The sequence below is a fragment of the Apteryx mantelli genome, chromosome 8 (genome assembly GCF_036417845.1).
Source record: "Apteryx mantelli isolate bAptMan1 chromosome 8, bAptMan1.hap1, whole genome shotgun sequence".
NCBI classification, from domain to species: domain Eukaryota; kingdom Metazoa; phylum Chordata; class Aves; order Apterygiformes; family Apterygidae; genus Apteryx; species Apteryx mantelli.
Genome location: NC_089985.1, coordinates 32,005,519 through 32,022,027, shown reverse-complemented (window position 1 = coordinate 32,022,027; position 16,509 = coordinate 32,005,519). Strand labels below are relative to the sequence as shown.

General features: G+C 40.4%; 1 protein-coding gene across 5 annotated transcripts in view; it reads left to right on the top strand.

Annotated features, from left to right (window-relative positions):
* The first annotated feature begins 261 nt into the window (after window positions 1–261).
* GPBP1L1 (GC-rich promoter binding protein 1 like 1) overlaps window positions 262–16,509 on the top strand; it is a 35,015-nt gene continuing 18,767 nt past the window's right edge. For 3 of the 5 annotated variants that reach the window (XM_067301166.1, XM_067301160.1, XM_067301163.1), the window contains exons 1-2: window positions 262–351; window positions 16,241–16,419. The gene's annotated coding sequence lies outside the window, so the exon portion shown is untranslated. The remainder of the gene's footprint in view (window positions 352–16,240; window positions 16,420–16,509) is intronic. The other 2 variants (XM_067301161.1, XM_067301162.1) reach the window with 2 other exon arrangements.

The following is a 16,509-nucleotide window of genomic DNA, read 5'->3' as shown; positions in this document are numbered from 1 at the left end:
ATCGGCGCCGCGGGAGGGGCCGCACGGCCTTCTGGGGCTCGTAGTCTCCGGCGGCGCCCGACAGGCGGCGACGACGGCGCGTGCTACCGTTCCGATTGGTGGGGCGGGGGCCCGGCGCGCGCTCCCGCCGGGTCGAGTGCGCGCGCCCCTCTCCCTAGCCGGGGGGGAGGGGCTCCGCGTGGCCGCTGCCCGAGCCAGGTGGGTGTGTCCCTTCCGCCTCCTTGTCCCCGCCCCCCGCGCGCGCAGGCCCCGCCCCCTCCGGCCCCCGGCCGGGCAGGGCCGGGCAGCCATTTTGGGCAGAGCTTTGTTATGGTTCTGGGGCCGCAGGAGGCAGCGAGAGGGGCCTGGCCGGTGAGTGCGGCACCCACCCCCCTCCTCCCGGCGCCCCGCCGCGCCTCCCCGCCCGGCCCGCGCCCCGCCGCGCCGGGCCCCGGCCCGCCGCCCCCCGCCGGCCCCGCGGCCTCGGAGCGGCCCGCCAGCGGCCTCCCGCCAGGCCGGGACCCCGCCGGAGGCGGCGGCGGTGCGGCCGCCGCGGGGGCTCTCTCCGCCCTCGGCCCCGCCGCGCTCCCCCTCAGCCGCGGCGGGCCCGGGGGAGCCGCGCTCCCGGGGGCGGGCGGCGCGGGGCCCCCGCGGGGCCGGGCCGGGCCGGGGGTAGGGGCTGAGGCGCCTCGTTTATTGTTTCCTGCTTCGCCGGAAAGTTTCTAGCGCTTGACACGGCCTCGGCGTTTCCCTCGGCCGGGCGTTGTTTTGACGCTCGCCGGGAGTTCTACATCGTCCTGTCATTAAATGGGCCCGCGCGGGGCGGAGAGAGGCCGGGGCGCCGCCGTCCGCCGGGGTAAAGTCCCCGGGGGGGCCGAGCCGGACTCGGGGCTTCCTGCTCGGCGACCCGGGCCAGGGCAGGCGGAGCGCCTGGGGCAGAGGCGACTCTGCTGCCTCCTGGTTTGATTGCGAGCTGGAAACGAAACTGGGTGAGCCGTGCCTCGCTTGGGCTTTCTCGGGCTGTTTCCTTGCGTTGCTGCAGGATTTACGGCCGGTTTTTCCGGCACCCCCCAGCGGGAGGGCGAGATCGGTGTGTGGCAGTGACACGTGTGCTCTGGGCAGCCGAGCCCGTGTTTCCCCAGCCCGCTGCGATCTTCTCTCGGCCGACGTGTGCGGGGCCAGAGCAAACGTGGGCTGGGAAACTTGTCAGATGTTACTCGTTATCTGTTCCCCTTCCCAATGCGACGCAAAATAACAACGCCTGGTGCGAGTGTGGAGCGGCTTTCTCGCTGTTCGCCCTCCTGAAAGTTATTTCGATGTGTCTGGTGTGTTTTATGCCTTGTTAGCCTGAGGCCTTGCATGGTTTAACTTAAACAGCTGTAGTTAGACTTGATCAGAACAGCTGTGTTCACACCTACTGTTCCAAAGAAGTATTTAAGACTGAGTCGATTTCAATTTAATAATGAGCCAATCTGGAACAATTTTAGAGTAGTTAGTAGGTGTTTGCAGAAGTTACAAGTTTTTAAACAGCTTTAGGAGAACAGTTGTTATTTGAATCATTGTAGGCGATGACAGAATCTTTTAAGAGCTTGGCTTAAAAATGTTTTTATATTAATATGACCAGGTAAGTCATCCTTCCTTGCCCCACCCCCAAGCTCTGAGTGACACAAATCTTAATAATGTTAATAATATTCTGAAATGTTGGAAGTGACTGAGGAAAGTATGGAAATAACAAAAGGGGGCACGGAGATGAGAAAACAGCTCATAATTGAAAAGCCTTTGGAGGTGAGCTTACTGTAGAGCTGACGTTGCCACTGTAAAATGTTAGTTGGTTATGAGAAAAGCTTATGCAAATGTTAGTTCATGAATGAATATGGCCTGTATTTCAGTGAAAGGTTCTCTGTGCTCATCTGTTTGGAGAGCGGTATTTCCAATTTCCAGTGCCTGAATCAGGAGAGAAACAGGTGTAGAGTAGGAGGAGGAAATAAAATTGCCAGTTTTAAGAGGAGCTGTTTTTCCTCTCACACTCTTTCAGATCATTTGTAGGGAGATATGCCTCAAGAATTCTTAAAAACTTTGTGTTTGGAATAGAAAAACTTCAAGTAATGCTTTTTTTTTTTTTTTTTTTTTCCCCCCCAGTAGTTTGTATAAAAGCCAGCCTCTGCTTTTTCAATTCCTCTGGTTTGTAGTCTTAATCCATATGACATAGAAGTTTCCATTGCAGATACCGTACGAGGACTTGAAGTGAAAAATATGCATGGAACAGATGGCATTTAAAAAAAAAAAAGAAAAGTCCTAATTTTTTCAGTGGATGTCTTAATAATAAGAGAGATAAGGAGAATGCAGATGTGATATATAATAAACCACATGAAAGCACACACTCTGGATTATGATGAAAAAGATTTTGCTTTGAGAACATTGTTGCAGGGTATTGTCACCTTGTCTCATAGATATGACTGCTTAGAATATGCTATTAGTGCCTGTTGAAACTCCTGTTTTACACTAAGAAATGAAGGCACTATAGGAAAGTAATCTTCACTAGCATTTTCATTACATGTTAAAATATTTCAAGAGCCATGGGACACTGATTTTCTTAGTATTGGAAAATACTATGGTTGGATCTTCAAATTTCTTCAGGAACATCGAGTGTCGGATAATGGAGTTCTTTTCTTCACTAAGTGAACAAAAACTTTATTGGCTGAAGGGTTAGAAATCGCTTTTGTATTTAATTTCAGTGTTACAAGATGTTTGGAGTTAGTTGTGTAATTGCTGAATTGGTTTGATCTGTGATGTGTATTTCAGAGTGTGCTTTATTCATTTGTTTGAATGAACAGATTGGAAAAGGTGTAGTAATATTAAGCAGAGCTAAAACATGAGCACACCTCTTCAGTAAAGCTCTGGCTGTTCTTGCACGAATACAGCTTTTTCCTAGGTTTTGTAAAAGCTGCGCAAATGTGAGGTTGTTCTTCCTTTAACTTATAGGGGGAAAGTTCATAGTTACTGAATTTTGCAATTGGTGAGGCAATGTATGTACCACCAAGTTTGTTTAGTTTGTTAAATTTTATGCTAACTTGTTTGGAATTAATTGCTGTCAGTGAGGCAAGAGCGGTTTAGAGTTCATTTAGCTAACAACTGTGTAAGTAGATGTTCTAGTGTCACTTCTGTAGTGACCAGGATACCAGCTAAGAGTAGGTGTCTTTCATTTCAGTAAGAGTAATTGAAGTGCATGTTCTCTTTACTTGTCAGGTTTGATGAAAGGCAGTGAAGTTGGCAGAAACATGGCTCTCCTTAGAATACTTCACGAATGCCAGGATGTTGTTTAACTTGTGTTCTATAAGTTAATGTTCCTGTGAAAATGTGCCAAACTTTAATGAGTAACTGTATGGTCAAAAGATAAATATATTTTGGGGAATATATATGAAGATTGATAGTGGCTAAGTCCCCATTGCCCCATATGTATATGTGCAGATACTGTGCAGACCTAAAAATTTAAGGTTGAGTTGAGACATTAGCATGACAATGAATGAGAGAGCATATTAATCATATAGATTAGCAGTCAGACTTTATCACTCTAAATTGGAATTTCTTGATTAAATCAAATGTGTTTCCCTCTTTTCAGTTCCTGCCTTCTCTAGTTGGGCTTCAAAAGTCTCTGGCAAAGAGGAGAATTAACACAATTAACAAATTTCTGGGGTACATGACTTCATGCCTCTGCGATCGAGGGTTCACCAGAAGCTACTGAAGTCCTAGGACTTGGGGTCGTTCTAGCAGAAATGTCAGCATTTCTTTTTTTTTTTCCTGGCATCTTGTGATCTCTTCCAGTTTGGCGTTTTCATAGTGCTATCCTCCACCTTGGAAAGAGTATTAAGGTTGTGGTGTGGTGGTTGTGACTCTTAATAGGCAAAGCTGTGTGTTTATATTGTTGTTCAGATGCACATCCTTGATTTCAAGAATCCCCTTTCTCCAGAAGAGGAGAAAATATATCTATCTTAAAGGAGTTTTCCTTAGAGTAGCCTTACTTTCAGCATCTGTTCTAGGTCCAAGTAGATAGTAAATATTGGGGAAGGATAATAGCATGGCCAAGAATAACTGCCAGTGGGGACAAGAGTTTTAATGTGGCGGAGGCTGCTTTCCTGGACATTTGTGTGACCCTTATAGCATAGTTGCAACATACAGGGCGTGTGGCAGTGATCATCACTCTTTGGACCCCTGTCATCCTCAATTTGCTCTGAACAGTTATCTTGTAAATAAAAGGCCAGGTCTGCCATAGAGGTATATGGGCACAAAGATTAGCAGTACACAGGAAGTTACTGATGAGTTTTTATGGTAAGGATTACAACAGGTCTCCAGCCTTTCAGCGGAAAGGAATGTTTTGCCATAGTCGCCTATCATCGAGGGATTAATCAGTATTAGTGGGAGGTGGTTTAAAAAGACCTTTGATTCTAATCTTTAAACACTTGATGATGGAACTCTCCCCCCCCCCCGTAAACGTTGAATGTGTTATGTTCTGGACTGTTAGTTCTAGAAAACTGTCTTTTCTCTACTTCGAACTCGAGTTAAACTAGAGAAACAGGTCAAAGATGACTTAAATGTCTTCAGATTGGATGGGCCTGATGGAACATACCCTAGAATAGTTAGGGAATTGAAAGCCTATGGGAACAAGCGTAGTTCCAGAATACTGAAAAGTGGCCAGAGGTGCTTTCTCACCCTTTAGAAAAAGACAGGACTTAGGTCTGATCAGCTTGTCCTTCTGTGACAAGGGTAAGTGAAGAGTGTTCGCATTAGGGAGTCTATCCTAGATGGCATATTGTTTGGTATTTTCACTTTTCTGTATTGAAATGAACAATATTTGCACTAAACACACAGATGATATGATCTTGATCAACTAAAGAAATGGTCTGAAATCAATACAATGCATTTTAGTGTAGATGGATTCAAATTATGAGGTTAAGGAATATTACATTACACAGAGAAGGAACAGCTGGCTAGGCAGCAGTTCTGTGGTAGAGTATCTAGGGGTTGTAGTGGTTCCTCAATTGTCATGAGTCAGCAGCATTGCTGTCATGAAGAAAGCTCTTGTCATACTGGAATACATAAAAGAGCATCATAAATAAGCTAATGAAGTAATCTTTCCATTCTACTGAGGATTGGTAGGTCTTGAGCTAAAAGCATTATGCTGAGTTTATGAAACTATCACACTTTGAGAAAGATATGGTTGAACTACCAAGGATAACAAGGTCTCTAAAAGAAAGACCCCTGAGTGAAGATTGACATAGATAAGGTTATTTAGCTGTGGAATGTTGTTGTTTGTTTGTTTGTTTTTAAGCTTATAGTTTATCAGACATCAGTAGGTGATCTATAAAGCAGCTTAAAAATGTTATCTGCAAGTATAACTGGGAGTTGGCTCTGACATACTGTCACTGCCTGCAAACTGTCATGCTTGGTAGGTGGGTCACATTAATTTTTATCATCATCAATACTTTGAACTTAAAAGCCTGTAGCTTTGGCAATAAAATTAGGGGGTTGGGGGTTGTTTTTCTGAAAAACTTGACTGTATCTGATCCCAGAATATATTATTGCATCCCTTTTTCTGCTGCCAAACAGTGTTGGGATACAGGATGGCCTGTGGGATTTTTCCACTCCCCCCCCTCAAAAAACTATTAGGATTGCCTTTCAGTAAGGCAACACTGAAGTACTGGGCTGGAGAAAAGATGTCTTAAATTGTAGCTGCAAAGAGAGGTTAGTCAATTTTCCGATATTCGTTGTGAATAGAACAAGTAGTCATAGGCTGAAATTGCAGCAACAGATATTTGGGTTAGGCATTAGGTGCGGGGACAGACTTTCAAGGTATAAAGATAATGAAGACAGATTTTAGAGATATGCTGGACAACACTGATATGCTAATCTTTTTTTGATTTACAGCTCCCCCAAAAATATTCCAGTGGCAGTATGAATACCTGCATAATGAATTCCAGCCAACTGATAACAAACTTGTTTTTCTGATACTTTTTGAGACATCTTAGGAGTAATTCGTGGACCCCTGGAGCCCTGCAGGCTGAAGATCACTGCACAAATTCTTTTTTTGGAGGATTGCTTAATTTATTTTCAAAGACTGATGGGAGAGGATAGAGCTAAAGTCTTTTGAGCCTCAGGAGAGGAGATGAACTAGAGGATATCTTTTCTTTTTTCTTTTTTTTTTCCAGATGTTTTTCTACTATTCCCCAGTTTAGTGTAGGACACTAGGATAGAAGAATGGCATTGTTTAACTCCTGGCCTGCACAATATGCCTGCAGAATAACAGCATAGTGTGTCTTTGGAAGATATAAAGACGAAGTTTGAACCAGCCAGATAACACCTGGCCCAGAACTGCTTGTTTTATTTTGTTCAGCATCTAAAAGTTGCACTGACTAGGTCAGAAAGAAAGCTCCAGCAAAACACTGAACATGCAAAGAGGATATATATGCCAGCTGCAGCAAATCATCAGACTATATGGTTAGGGATCACTTGTTTCTCATTTATTTCAAGGCTGTGACCAAACAAACAGAATGTTTATTCCTTGTTCACTGTATTTTATATGTATAGCACTTCTTTTAAAATGAATTGTCTTCAGTGACTTTTCCATATGGATGTTTGATAATACATACTTTATTAGAGAAAGTGCTGAACATTCAAACTAGTAGAATGGAATACATAACAGTATAAACTTTACAGACTGCAGTGCAGATGTTGTACACATGCTAAAAAGTGCTAGCTGAACATGTCTTTATCATGTCCTAGTCACAAATGCAAATAAATGTGGACTTTCTGCATATTGTCCTGATCTTGAGGTAAAATGGCTTGAAAATAATGCAGATGTAGGGAAGGGTGGCATATCTACTTTTTTTCCCCCGGTCTTGAGCTGTTGTCTTGGGAAGGAAGTACCTATAACTGGAATTTGTACTGCCCTTCCCACTTTGTAGTACTGGTCTTATTGGGCTGGAGGTAATGGTACTGAATGGAAGAGTTACTACAATATTGTTTAGGAGAATGGTGTCATTTCTGTGTGTCCTTTGTTCATTGTGTTGATTCCCAGTGCTCACTCCTCTTTGCGAGGACATGCCTTCTATTCTTTTCTTGTCCTTCTCCTGGAACACAGATGTCTAGTTCCCAGTACTTAATTTAAAATCTCTCATGCTTCGACCCAAAGATTTGGGATTTGGCAAATAGTCTGGTCACATTTGATGCTCTTTTCCAAGGGAAGGTGTTTTTTTTCATCTCCATACCGAAAATATTTAAATGTAAATGTGCTATAGTAGTGATAGTAACACTGGCAAAATACTGTGTTCTTTATCCAGTCACCCTTGGTGGGGAAACACCTATCCAGTGTTTGGGGGGGGGGGGGGGGGGAGCTTTTTTTTTTTTTTTTTTAAGGGACTGGAGAACTTCTTACTTCACTTCTGCTTAGGATCTATCCACATCTCTGCAAGACAGGTGGGCAGGAGGTGTGTATTATGCAGCAGGGATATGCCAGTAATTACATATTTGCAATTCTTTCATTATGATGAATAATATTATCTTGGTGTATGCTGTTAAGAGATAGAGAAGACTTTATTCATAAAGGCTTTGAGCAAACAATATAGATATGCTGTTCATTGCTATTTCTCCTCCTCTGTTGTCATGAGGTTTTGGGGAGAACAATGTTGCCTTTAAAGGCAGCCCTGAGAAGGCTCTCATGCCTTGTAATGTTCATGGCAAAAGGTCTATAGATCAAAGTGCACTGCAAAATAGATGTTCGATTTCATTCTCTTCAAGGGCTTAAAAGACCTTTGGACTTGATTAAAACTGTCAGAACACCTTCTCTGGGTTTTACAGTACCTCACTTCATAAAATGCTAAAAGTGGTTAAAAGTTCACATTTAAAACCTGATACTATTTAAACTATGTTTTCTTATTTTGCATCAGTAGTGTCAATTAACACAGTTGTTTAACACAGGTATATATAATCCCTGGGGCCCCATTCCCTGCAGTAGAGGGGAGCAAGGAGCAAGTTCTATTATTTCAGATAAATACTACAGGTCTCCAATATAAACAGTGCTGCAGACTGTTAAAGGTGCGTGAGGAGTGGAATATCAAATGGCACAGGAAAGAGGTGTAAGGCATGATGGTATTGCCAGTGGCTGTAGGGTATAAAACATCCAGGAATAATTGTTGAAAAGCAATGTGGGAACTATGTGGGAACTCTGTGCTGTCCCCATTCTGTGCTTATTAGAAGTTAAGAGTCTTCTGAGTTTTAGATGTCCAGGATGGTGTCATCTTGGTACTTGGAGTAAACTCTTTAAAACCCCCTGGAATGGTTCAGTTGCAATATATCACACTTCCTGGCTGAGGTTCTGAGCCTTGTCTTGTTACACAGGCTTCTGTACGGGTTCCCCAGAAACTTTCCTTTCCAAAATATGCAAAATACAAAATAGAACTTGCTTTCGAAGATAAGCTGGCTGGCTTTGAGGTTGTGGTCTCCTCAGTGTATCCAGTGCTATTGATGCAGTAGTTACATGGTGATAGCGTTGGTTGTGGAAGCTTGAATCAGCCAAGGCTAGAAGGGGCAGGCAGCAGCAGCATTGCTGAAAAGGGGGCTTTTTGTTGGCAGTGTTTTCTTATTTATTTCCTGGAGAATCTTTCCTTCACTGCAATCCTAGAAGTCGCTTTTCTCTGGTTATGTTACTGTTGTATGTCCTTGTGTCTCTGATTATTGTTAAGAAAGAAACAAACCACCTTCTTTCCTTAGAAAGAAGAATCCTTGCTGCATTCAACATGGTTGCATATGTGTACAAGACCTGGCTATTAAAAGCTTTGCAAGGGTTATGTGGCTGGACAGATGCATGTGTGTGTTCCAGAAATTTTGAAGGTGGTAGGATTCAGTATGACCTTAGAGAAATGGCAAGAAAGCAGGTAAATGGGCATGTCTGCTTGTAAAGCAGTACCGTATGAGATACCAGTGGGAGGACTGTCAAAGTCGGAGGAGACTTTTAGAGTACAGATGTGTCCATATGGACCTTTCTTGACAAATTTCAATGAATTGGGGCTATCAGATTTGCAGAAGTGGTCAGATACAGAACCTGACACATGCACGCAAAACCCATCTGTTACTCTGGAAACTTCTGTATAGACAAGCTTCTGGCATGTTTTCATCTTGGAATATATAGATCGCAGTGTTGTTTCTAAACACAAACCAATTCTGATGATTCTGCAAAATAGATTAATTGGCTTTAAACTTGAAAAACAAGGTTTTAATCTCTCAGTAACATCTGTTTTTTTCATAAGAGCTTTCAGTATCCATATGTGGGAAGATTCCATTTTGGTGTATGGTTAGCACTTTAATCCATCATTTATTATTTTGATGAATTCCCATAGTTCTTCAAAATATGGCATGGGCAATACTTTGTGTTTTTAGATGTTTTTTTCAGCTGCCAAGTAGTGTGAAAAATGTTGCTCGGATTGTGTTTCTATTTAATAGACTTGTCCTTTATATTCAAGTAACATTTTTGTGTGCCTAGTTAAGTGATATGATAGAAAAAGACAAGTAACACTGGCAGATCTATATTATAGTTATTTTGGCACATAATAGCTCAGGCCTGTGAGCACTACTAGTTATACATGTCATTCTGGAACATCTGTGTTTGTCCTCTCAAAAGGTAGTATTTCAGTAGTGGAGACAGATTGAAAGTGTGGCTAGACAATTTTTTTTAATGCAAGCTGAAAGCAAAATGAAAGTAAGTTTGTTTTGTAGGTACTTCATGCGAATGAACATGCCATTATCTGCAAATAAGTAATTTAAACTTGAAGACTTAGCTCAGCAGTTGTTATGACAACTATTGAACTAGTAGTGCTACAGTCTTGTCTTTTTATAGTCAGGTCTGATAACACATGCAAGTTTGAAGCTAGAATCATAATTACGTTATTTTAAAGGGGCTATGAATGTGTATGCCCAAATATGATTATCTTACTCAATAAAATATTTCTAATAATAGTTATACAAAGGCATGTTCTGTTTTTTTGCAGAACAGGAAAATGAAATTTCGTGCGTAGCTTTTTGATATCCTTAAGGAAATCACTAGCACACTTGACTTCTCCAAGGTTGGACTCCAGACTGTAATTCATTACTTCTGTGAATGTGTTGGATAAATAAAAAATTGCTAGAAAGAGATCATATTCTGGTAAACACATATGGGATTAATTCTATATGATAAACTAACATAGACGTGCTAAAATGACACTCTGCTCTGAAGAGCAGCTAGGTACAAAGATCTGTTGTGTATGTTTAGGCATATCTGTTTAAGTAACTTTAAAAGAGCTGCACAGGAAGAAAACTGATGAGGAAGTAAATTCTGTTCTGCTGTATGCATCCATTAAATTGTTCGCTAATTTTTCTGAATGCTTTTGCAACCCAGCTGACATCTGATCTTTAAGAATATTACTGAAATCGCAATTGAGTCTATAAGGATTGCCAGTTAGAAAAACAAATCTTTACTTTTTAAGTAAATGTTCTATTTAGAGAAAAATCTAGAAATGCAGTGAAAATATAGAAGTGGAGTGAAATAAAATTGTCAGGGATGGACAGCTGTCTCTGTGACCTTTTGTAGCTGCTACTAACTGGATTGATAGATGTATAATAAAGAGTAAAAGTTTACTTTTACACTAGTTTCCCAACAGAAGTTCCAAGACTTTGATTTGTTAATGCAAGAGAGGAGAAATGGAATTAGGGGTTGTAATTAATAGGATTCTACATAGATGCTAGTACTGAGGAGGTTTGCAAGGAACTTTGAAGCAGTAGAAGCATGCAGTAAACACGTCTCCTTCAGAAATATGCACTGAAATATGTAAAATGAACAAAGATGAGCGCTGATTCTGGGTATTCCCATTAAGTAGTCTGTGCTAGAATGGCATTGCATGGCATGCAATTTTGTGTCTATTAAGCAAATCAGGGCAGATCTTGCCTTCTGTTGGGCCTTTGCAGTTCTGTAGGCCTGGGGAGGAGATGGAAGAGAAAGTAATAGGAAGAATGTACTGCTGCTCTGGCTAATTTATGCATTTTCATAGAACTTTTGAAACATGATCCATTTCCAATGAGTAGTTTCATATCTCAGTAGCTCACATGCCTTGGTAATCCTTACCTTGTTTCTCTAGCCTTACTTTCTGGTCAGTATAGGTCTTGACATATTGAGTATCTCCTTGGTTCTTAGTATCAGGTATATATAGGAAACTTGGCTTGAGACCCAAAGCTTTCGAAACTCTCTATGATATAGAAATGAACTCTAGTCAAGCCTGTGTTAGTAGAAACAGTGGTTAACAAAAAGAATAAAACAACTGTACGACCATATTCAACTGTAACATGGTGAGAACACTTTGTGAATGAGCTTTTTCACCTGAGCTGTGCATGCCTCCTTGTCTTAGTCTGTGCCTCTTCTTTTAGTTTAAAATGCTTCTATGTTACTTTCATTTTCACATTAAGCTTTTAAAATTTATTTAGACAAATGCACAGTGAAATTTGGTAATATCATAAGCATTTGACAATTTTCACTGGTTTATCTGACTTGGTGATAGATATGGTTTCTTTCACTTACACATTAAATGACATGGTAAAGGATATTTAGATATGAAGCTTAAACACTTGTCAAGGGAAAGAAAGTATACTTTTATAACAAACTTATGAGAAGATGTTATAAAATAACAGTTAAAATATTTTGATGCAACTTGTAAAAACTGATAATTTAAGTGATCTTTTTTTAAAGATCAACTTAACGTTAACAAGTCTGACCCAAGTGTTAATAGAGAGCTTAATTTTTTTTAACCCAGAGCTTGTCAAAAACTTTTGCATTTTGATCAGTGAAAGACTTTTCTAAGGTGAGCAAAGGACAATCTTTTTTTCTTCACCAACCTCATTAATGTAGATTTAATTGTTTTGAAGGGGGCATGCCCTTACAGAATGCCTCTTATAATGATATTATTTTCTTCTCATTTTCTGATTTGTATTTCCAGAAGTAATTCAAACTTGAATTCCTTTAAAGAAGAAAAAAAGAGAGAAAGAATTAAATTTACATTGACAAGCACCTTAGTTCTCCTTTTTCCTGGAACTGGGAGTGTCTGTTGAGGCTGATCTTTGTCCTTGCTGTTTTACATAGTGAAGCAGTTAGAGAGACCAGTTTGGCTGAGCTGTGAATGTAGTACGGGGAGATTGGGGAACTTTGCCTTCGGGATATATCTGAGCGTTCCACACACATGTGCATGTTGATGATCAAAGAAAAGCAGATCACACGTGTACTCTGAGGAATTGCTTTCTTTATTCATTATTGAGTAGCTGGCAAAGGTCATTTCAGTTCTATGTAGTAATCAAAAGAGAAACAGAATGTTAGATACTAGGAAGAGACTGAAAACCACCAGCATTTTCCCACTCTAAATCTGTTGTGCTCCCAAATCTTGAATATTTTATGCAATTTTTGTTACCTTATATCTAAAAGATACAGTAAAGGCTAGTAAGGATGATTAGAAGTGTTCAGAAAGCTTCCATAATTGGTCAGACTAAATAGTCTAAGTTAGCTTAGAAAGAGATGACTCAATGCATATGTATATCATGTATAAAATCATAAGTAACATGAAAAAGTGAGTAGTGTGTGGTCAGTCAGTTTGGTAACACAAGAAGACATCTAAATGAACTGAGACTGACAGTTTTATAACCAAAAATTGGCTTTACACAAAGCACAAGTAAACTCTGAAACTGCTCCATTGCTTTTGGGAGCCAAAACTGTATGAATGTGTTCAAAGAACAGTTGAACAGACTTGCATACAAGCATTGAGTGGTGATAAACTATAATATAGACTCTGGCTTAAAAGTCTGCAGAACTGAGAAAGTGTACTGCAACCCCTATTGCTATTCGTGTTCTTACACTCTTTCTTTCTTAAGAATTTGTTATAGGTTGAGGTCAGACTTAATTGACTTTGCTCTTGCCTGTAATGATTTTGTGATATTATTGTTTTTAGTAGTATGGTAGGATATGACAGTTGATCTGTGGGTAGGCTGAATGTGTGGCATTGGCCAGGATTCAGAGTGTTTGTGAGAGAAGAGGTTGTAAAATCTCATATATGGGTTGATCTTGGAGTGTACAGACTGAAGGGTTTCAGTAGTACTAATTTAAAACAATTCATCTAACGGCAAGCTTTTGCTTTAGCAAAAAGAAAGCATTGCTCTTTAATGTGTCACACATCTCCATCTTTTTGTGCTACTTGCTACATTCAAAGGGAGTGCATATGTACATGAGAATACATGATGACTTAAGAGCAGTTTATATGCCTACTGAAACAACGAGCCAGCTGCAGGCTGTATTGGTGTATAGTGTATTGACATATAGCCTTCTTATTTCTGGAGATGAGCAAGCTATTGACCTTTGGAAGGTCTCAAGACACAACTTTGAATTTCCTATCTGAAGTGTGCCTTCTGTGCTCTACCTGAACAGAGGCAGGTGGGTGGAGATTAACTTAAGCACCACTTAAATTTACTGTAGTTTCTATGCAGAGGTTTTTAAATCTCCCAATAAGTGTGAGACCTACAAGTGATATTGTTTCAGAATAAAGGTTACAGAAGTATCAAAATAGTTGGTAAAAGGTTTGAAATGATGTGCAAGTCATTCTTCTAACAAGTATAAAGTTTGAGGGTTTAGCAGTGCCTAATTTATGCTGACTGTGAAAACGTGTAGTTTGCAAGGCTTAGGGAGACATCAGTCTAAATGTTGTATCTCTGAATTGCACTAGACTGTGTACATATGTGTTAGACTTCGATGAACTGCCCAAATCACTGATCCTACCAACAATATCAAAATAGCAGGTTATGAGACCTGAATCTTCTGCAAGATCTTTTCTAAATTGGTGGTTAGAGTGAGTTTCTTTTTTTTGTCTTGATATTAAAAGATTTTTTTTTACCTTTTGATAAGCTTTCCTTTTCCATTTATGAAGGCTATTAAAAAGCCTTTTTGTGGAACATGGATACTGTATTTTTGTGGTGTTTTTATTTTTGTTGTGCAGCCAGACCTAATTCCTACTTAAAAACTCTGATTCTGTGGCATTCATTTACTTAGACACCCTTAAATCCAGAGGACATTTCTGTGTGGTTTTTGTCTGCTTAGGTCCATTTTTCAACTCACTGTGAATCATTCTTGAGGTTCATTAAATCAACTTCTTAAGCAGTGCGACTCGCCTCTGTCAATAGTTTGAAATGGCTTAATTGCTATACAATTTGTTCTGAAAAGCGTATTTATTCAGAGGGTAAAGTAATGAATCCTGTTTAAATATATTCAACTGTGTGTTGACTTTATCCCTGTTTCTTCTTGCATTTACTTCTCAAACATTTGGTATTAGCCTCTGAAGGTCACACCTGAAGTAGTCTCGTTCCTGTGCTGAGTTCAGCATGCTAGGGAAATTGTTTGGTCTGCAGCAGTTACTGCTATGTTTCGGCACATCCCTACATACACTGAAAAATTACCCTTTAATATAAATAGTGGTTGCTGGGAAGTTAACACTTTTCTTGTTAGCCGTGCGTGACATTTTCTAGCTTGTGGTACCAAGTGAGATGTTCATGGAGTTCCTAGGTCAGTATTTGTTGTGGCCAAATCCACTCTGTTCTTTCTTCATCTTGGCTGGTACTTTGTAGTGGTTGTGAGACTTCTTGTTGGTACTGTGCCTCCAGAAATGTGACTGCAGCTCACGTTTTAGGAGCAAAAAAAGTCTCCCCTTCTCAAACTCCTTTGCACAACAGTAACATCTAATTCCAGGAAGAAAAATGGTATGAGAATGAGGGAGCATATTAAAGGCAATGACACAGAGGGTAAAAAGGTGGTAATTCTTTTAGGATCCCCTACGCGTGTTTATTTTGAGCCTCTATCTTAAAGGCTAAAAAACCCAAACTAGCATGCTTGGCAGAATAAAGAATGGCATAACAAGTGCAACCCAAACCAAAATTGTTCAAAGAATGGAACCTTATCCAAACAAGGAAAAGAGACTCTGACAAGTCAAATAAAAAGACATAATAAGGCATGCTTGAAGGAATCCTGAGAAACAACTGAGGACATAAAAAACAATGATAAAACCTTTCAGATGTTTCAGGAGCAGAAAGCCTGTTGGAGAATTTGCATCTGGTTAGGTAAGATGGTAAGAAAGGAAAGGGAAAAAAAGGCCATACCAGAAAAGCTATATTAATTTTTTGTTGATATTTTCTGTGGAGGAATTTATGGAATTCCCCATTCTGGAGACTCTCAGTATAAGAGAGGTTGGAGGAACTGGCTCAAACTGATGCTTAGAGACTTCAGAACAATCAATAAAATGAATAGTACAAAATTGCTAGCACAGATGGCATTTGTCAGAGAACACTAAAGGAACTTGGACGTAAAATTGTAGAACTGACTGTGGTGTATACACATAAGTCAGTCTTGGTAGCAGAGGAATAGGATATAGCATATGTGATACCTGTTTTCAAAAACTGGGAACCGAAGGTACAGGCTTAAAATGAGCTATTTTACTGCATGGGGATTGGGACTGTTGTGGGTGTCTCTGTAAAAGTGTAACATCATTGTTCAGTTCTGACTGAACAGTGTTAAAAATTACTATGAAAAGAAGAAGAACATAGTGATTCATTGTTTTCTGTTATAGAAATACGTGGTGTGCCCACATCTTGAACATTGCATAAAAGCCTCGTATCTCAAAAGGGTTGAGTCCAAAGGTACGGAGAAGGGTGACAAGGATAACCAAAGCTATGGAATAACATCTGTATAAGGAGTAAGAATAGATTGACTTTTCAGCTTGGAGAAAAGAAATGACTGGCAGGGGATATAATGTCATGAATGACATGGAGAGTATGAATAGGGCAGAAATATTCTTTAGTTCTGCTATTTGAAGGGAAGCTAGATGGATTTCTAGTCCTATCCAGTCTTATCCACATCTTCTCTTTACCTTCCTTACAAATCTTGTTCTAGCTTCTTTAGAGTTCCTAGTAAGCACTTGTATAAATAACAGAGGTGATTTTATTAAATAAATAGACAGTTTTGCTATGAGTAGTTTGTGGACCAAAGTTTCCTATCCTGTCTGAACACTCGGTGTTCCCTTGAGGAATCCCCGGCAAAAAGAGGGAGAGGATGTGAGGACTTCCCTCCCTTTGGGGGGGAGGGGGAATAGCCCTCAAAGGCCCTAGTAATCATAGGGCATCTTTGTATTATGTTTTTGTGTTTGTTTTTAATATTTAGAATAACATGATTATTGCCTGAGGAAGACGGGGAGAAAGTTGGCACATTTTGGAGTACTTACAGATATACTGGTTGTATTAAAGGAAGGAGGAAAATTAATATCATGAGTAAGTAGTCCCTTGACAAGGGATCCTGGCTGTATTGGAGCGGGTGAAGAACTCAGTGGGTGCATAAAGAAGGTGAGGCATGTGGTGTGGCAAAGCTTGCTTGTTGCCTAGGGTCTCATTTTATTATTTTAGCAACAGGTTTAAAGGTTCCTACGACATGTG